Source organism: Mastomys coucha, chromosome X (genome assembly GCF_008632895.1).
Source record: "Mastomys coucha isolate ucsf_1 chromosome X, UCSF_Mcou_1, whole genome shotgun sequence".
In the NCBI taxonomy this organism is placed as follows: Eukaryota; Metazoa; Chordata; class Mammalia; order Rodentia; family Muridae; genus Mastomys; species Mastomys coucha.
In genome coordinates this window covers 65,897,204-65,903,175 of record NC_045030.1, presented here as the reverse complement: position 1 = coordinate 65,903,175, position 5,972 = coordinate 65,897,204, and positions in this window count along the sequence as shown.

Sequence of the window (5,972 nt, the reverse complement as noted above, 5' to 3'; positions counted from 1 at the left end):
AAGCACAGATATTTTATGGTGCATGTGAAGGTGGGAAGTACAGGGAAATATTTTAACATATATCTTATGGTAATAAATGGTGGTACAGGTAAAGCAGAGTTAACAATACACAGCCCTGACCTTAGATCTAAAGCGAAAGAACACACAAACAGGCACATGTAGTACCACTCAGCATGTGCCAAACCTAAGTTCTCTAAGTAAGGAAAAACACTGAGAGCAGATTGATTATCTGCCATGGGGAAATGAACATCTTAGGGAAAATGTGAATAATGTTGAGAGTCCTAGAAAACGAGTTTTGCATGACAGGGGAGGAGATGGAAATTCGAGCACACAAAAGAGCAAATTAATAGAAAAAGAATCAACAGCCTGGCAAGATGACAGGCGATGCTTTACAATGAGTATGTGACTGCAGTGTAGAGTCTAGGTAGGATAAAAGGTGAGTGTGCACCTGGAAAGGAAGTCTGACTAAGAAAAATCTCATTTGCCAAGCTAAGTAAAATGCACTTAACCTTGTAAGGAATACAATAGCAAGAAAGAGGAAATAAGTGTAGACTGCAGGGTAAACTGATCAGTTTCATTAATATAATCCATTCTGTGGAATGTGGTACAAGGGAAAGCTGTAGCCCACATATTTCTCAGGTATAACGCCGATTTCATGCTTTTAGCAAGAGCAATAGGTTTCTCTCTTTAGTCAAGGAAAATGTGAATATCAATGTGGAAGTCAGTAACATTTATGCATCATTTATCACATCACTGACAAATAATGACTAGGAAGACAGGTGTATTAGGCTTCTTGCTTGCAGAACTACTGATTGGCTTCCAGGGCTTCAGGGGGTATATTTTCAATCTATATGAGAGGATTGCCTGCACTATCGAAGTTCATATAAATAGTCCCTTTTCCCCCCTTGATCTTTTTTCCTCCAAAGTTTAACAGGAAGCTTGTCAATGTGTTTTTAGAGAGTGCCTTAGTTTATTTTTTTCTGATGCTGTGATAAAAGATTGTGATGGAGGCAATGCAGAGACAATGTTATTTGCTTGCACTATTCTAGTTTATACTTCCTCACTACAAGGGAGCGCAGCAGCAGGAACTTGGGACAGCTAGTCAAATGGCATCTATAATATAAACAGAGAGCAATGAATTCTTTCATAATTTCTAATGCTGTGATTGTCCCTATTCATAGATAGTTCAGGATCATCTTCCTTAGACAAAGGTATTACCCATGATGGATAATCTTCCCACCTTAACTAACACAGTCAAGGTAATCTCCCACAGACATGCCTACAGGCCAACCTAATTTAAATGATCTCTCCTCTGTGATGATTCTGAATTATATCAAATTGATCTTTTAACTATGGCAATCTAACTCTTGTCAATTTGACACACAAGCATATCATTTCAATAGTATAGTTTTGTCCCCTGTTCATAGTCTTATGCTCATCTCACAATGAAAAAACAGTTCAACTTTAAAATTTCTGGTAGTCCTTAAAAAAAATTCAAAAACACTAAAAGTCCAAAGTCACTCCAGTATGAGCTCCTGTTAATTGAAAACCTAGTTACCTATATTTAGCTTATAACACAAAATAGATATTCTCATTTTAAAATGGAAAAGGTGATGAATAGCAAGAAGTAATAAACTTAAAATACAGCATGGCAAATATCAAATCCTAGAGCTCCATACCTATCATCTGGAGCTTCAAAAAATGGTTGAGATGCTCTTTTCTCCAGGCCTGCCACCTATGGCTTATGCAGCTTCTCTTTTAGGACAATTCTGCTCCACATTTATGGTCTTCCTGGCAGATAGCCCACAGTCCTGGAATCTCCAATACTTTGACATCTGTACTGCAACTGAAGTGTAACTTTCAAAGCTTCAGATAATGGGTTCTTATGGCCACTCCACTAAGACTCCAACCTGATACACATTGCCTGTTCTTAACTGTTCTCCATGACTCCTTAAATCTTATATCTTTTATTCCAAGGAGCTCAGAAAGTCTGGTGAAACTGTGAGGGATAAAAGGGAGCAAGATGGAGGGGTCAAAAATACCTCAAGAATTCCTATAACATTAACTAACCTGGGATCATGGGGGCTCATGGAGACTGAACCACCAACCAAAGAACAGTGTGCAGGAGCTGGACCTAGGATCCCTATACATTTGTAGCAGATGTGCAGCTTGGTATTCCTGTAGGTCCCCTAACAATTGGAGCTGAGGCTATCTCTGACTCTGTTCCCTGCCATTGGAACCCCTTCCACTACCTGGACTGCCTGGGTGGGCCTAAGTGGGAGAGGAGGTGCATAGTACTGGTAGCACTAAATGTCCCAAGGTGATACCCAAAGGGGTCCTACCCAAGGGGGGGATCTCCCCTTTCTGAGGAGAAGGGTATGGAGTAATGGAGGTAGGGATTTGTAAGGGCAGGGAGGAGAGGAGAGGAGGGAGGGTGTAACTGGGATGAAATGTGAATAAAAAGTAAATATGAACAGAAAAAAACCTAGTACTATGTTTTTCTTTCAGCTGGAAATGTACCTTGACACCCCCACCCCACCCCTATTGGAAGACAATTGTATCAGCTTCTGTGTGCCAAAACAAAGGAAATGATTACTTCTCAACACCAGGGGACCCCTACACATTAGGCTTTCTTCCTTTAACTGAACTTGAGTATTTGTAAAATGAGTCTTCTGGTGGACAGAGTTTTGTTCTGGGGACATCCTTTATTGGCCCAGAACAACACAGGATGTCTCAGAGTTGTGCTTGTTTCTTTTAAAACAACAGATACTTTCTCTGTAGAAGTCAAATTTTTCTTTTGTTCTGCTAACCATCCCATCTCTCTCAATTCAACTTTTCTTAGGTTATCAGTACACAGGCAGAAAGAAGAGCCCTATTACTTGCCAACATTACCACACTAATGGCCCCTACCTTTCTCCTTTGAAACCTCATGAGCTCTTTGTATTTTTCTTATCTTCCAAGACCCAAGAAGAATAGCTCATTAAGCTCTTCATGCAACACTCGGTGTTTTTACCAGCCCAAAGTTATGAACTCTTCTATATTCCTCCCACAAACTAATTCCAAAGAACAGAAAACCAAATGATCAGGTTTTTCACAGTAACTAACCACTTCTTGGCGCTGGTTTCTTTCTTAGTTTTGTTTCCAGTTACTGTGATAAAATTACCTGTCAAAAGAAAGTGTTGTTGTTGTTGTTTTTGGTTTTGGTTTTTGTTTTTTGGTTTTTGGTTTTTTAGTTTAGTTTAGTTTAGTTCAGTTCAGTTTAGTTTTGTTTTTATCACAATTCTGTTCCAATCTATCACTGATGAAAGAAATTAAGACAACAGGAATATTTTCTACTATGATTTTTGTTGCTGTTTTTCCTTGATACATTCATATATTCATAGAATTTGCTTTGAACAAGTCCACCTTTATCCCTTTCATTTCACCCCCATTTTCCTTCCACAACTATTCCATTCCAACTTCTTGGCTTAGATTTGTTTTAGTTTGTTGTGGTTTGCAGGGTGTGGGGGCAGGGAGTTGTTTGGTTGGTTTTTGTCATTGTGTTTGTTTGCTTTTCCCACAGAATCTACTCAATGCTGCCATTGTGTGTATGGTATGATCATCTGATGGATCAAGGTTAACATTTCAGGAGCTGCAACCTTGTAAAAATAAAAATGACATTCCTCTGCCAGCATCCACCAACTGCCAGAATCTCTTCAGCCAAGAGTAGGATTTCACAACCACCTCTCTTCTTCATATTGTAGTTTTGTTGGTCTAATAATTTATGTCACAACCTTAGTGATATCATATGTGTAGCTTCTGGGAAAATTCCACTTTTTTGTAGTCATCCACAGTTTCTGATTTCTACAATCTTTCTGATCATTTTTCTATGATGATTCCTGAGCTTTGGATAAAAGGTAAATTATAGATGTCTCACTTAGGATTAAGCACTCAAGGTGGTAGAACTTTAAGCTAGTCCAATTGCATAAATAAGAAAAATACATTGATGAATCATGCTTATTAGTGCCCAGCACATGTTTTCTACCCTTATATAGTGAAACACACAAAAGGCAGGTCTTCCCATCTCATTTAAGGTAATCCTCCATGGGCACAGCAAGCTTACAAGCAAAACTTATCTTAAAAAAAGTCTTCATTAAAGTTCTCTTCACAGGAAATCTAAGTATGTTAAATTGAGAATCAAACCTTACCATCACACAGGATTTATATTTCCCAGTTACTAAAGTGGCAAAGACACCTTACTGTTTTCTGTGTCAAAAAGAACTCTTTGCAAATCTATTCTACAAAAAAATACGAAGGAATCTGTGTGCAATACATCATTAAGCCAAATAACAGATTTCAGAACATGTGTATTTGGTTATATTTATAGACAGTAATTCAGATAACTGTGTCAATTGTTTAACAAGCTATTCCTCATCTAAAATGCAAACTAAATTTACAACTATGAACCTAAAGCCTAACAGTACTTTTAGTTATATTTTATGCAATTACAATGGAAATAAATTTATGAATTGGAAAGGTATCTCATAGTGATGGTATTTCAGTTGGTGATTACTTACTTAGCAGTGAGAAACATAAATTTGTCTAGTGCCAGTAAGATCTATGTGAAGCTTTATACTAAAATTCATTTACAAATAATGCAAGCATTTGTTTAAAATATTTAAAATATGAACTAACTAGTACCCTCGGAGCTCCCAGGGTCTCAACCACCAACCAAGGACTGCACATGGAGGGGTCTGATTGTTCAGGCAGCATGTGTATGATAGAGGATTGCAAAATCGATAATCAATAGGAGGAGAGGACCTCGGCCCTGTGAAGGTTCTGAGCCCCAGTGTAGGGGAATGCCAGGGCCAGAAAGTGGGAGAGGGCGGTGTGACAGGCATGGGGAGAGGGGGAGACAACAGGGGTTTGTTTTTGTTGTTTTTGTTTGTTTCTTTGGTTTTTGGAGGGGAAACTGGGAATGGAGAAATTTGCATGTAAATAAAGAAAATATCTAAAATAAAAAAAAATAAAAAAAATAAAAAAATAAAATATTTAAAATAGGTAAAGCCTCACTGGAGTTGCTTCTCCAAATATATTGCATATGTATGTATGTATGTGTGTTTATAAATGTTGGCTATTAGTACTAGGTATATTAATGAATATATGTATAATTACTAGGGAATGATTTGGTTACATTTTTATTTTCATAACAAAAATACTAAGACCAAGGAAAGATAAAAGAAAAAAGAAAGTATTAAGTTGGGGCTAACAACAGGTCTAAAGGGTAAAAATCCATGATCATCATGGCAGGGAGTGTGTTGGTTGTCAGAGAAGCATGGCATGGTACTGGAACAGTAGATGAGAGTTTACATCTCATTCACTAGCAAGAGGCAGAGAATAGATAAGAATTAACTAAGAATAGCATGGGCTCTTGACAACTTAGAGCCCACCCATAGTGACACAGCTTCTCTGACAAAACCACGTTCTCTAATTCTTCCCAGACAGTTCCATCAACTGAGTACCAAGAACTCCAATATAGGATCCTTTGGGGAGCTATTCTCATTCAAAACACCACAGAGACAATTTGGCAATGATCAAGTGCTATCATCAGCATCATGAAACCACATGTGAATTTTTTATATGCTTGATTGGGAATACATTATTACTCTTACACAGTTTAAAGAGGATAAAGTTGAATTTATAAACCCATATAACAAAGTTAGGGATATACCACAATTGTTAGAAGGCCTGCATGGCATATTTAAAGTTCTTGATTCAGTGAGTAGCACCTCTTAAAACTAAAGCTGGTGGTATATTTATGTAGTGCAAACATTTCAAAGGGGATTCATGAAGATCAGAATTTCAAAGGTCATCTTTGCTATACAGTGAATTGCAGGCCAGCTTAGGTCACATAAGACTGTTTCAGAAAAAGACCTATATAGAAAAGATATTACAATTTCCTAACATATGTGTTTATCCTTAAGAAGTGGAAA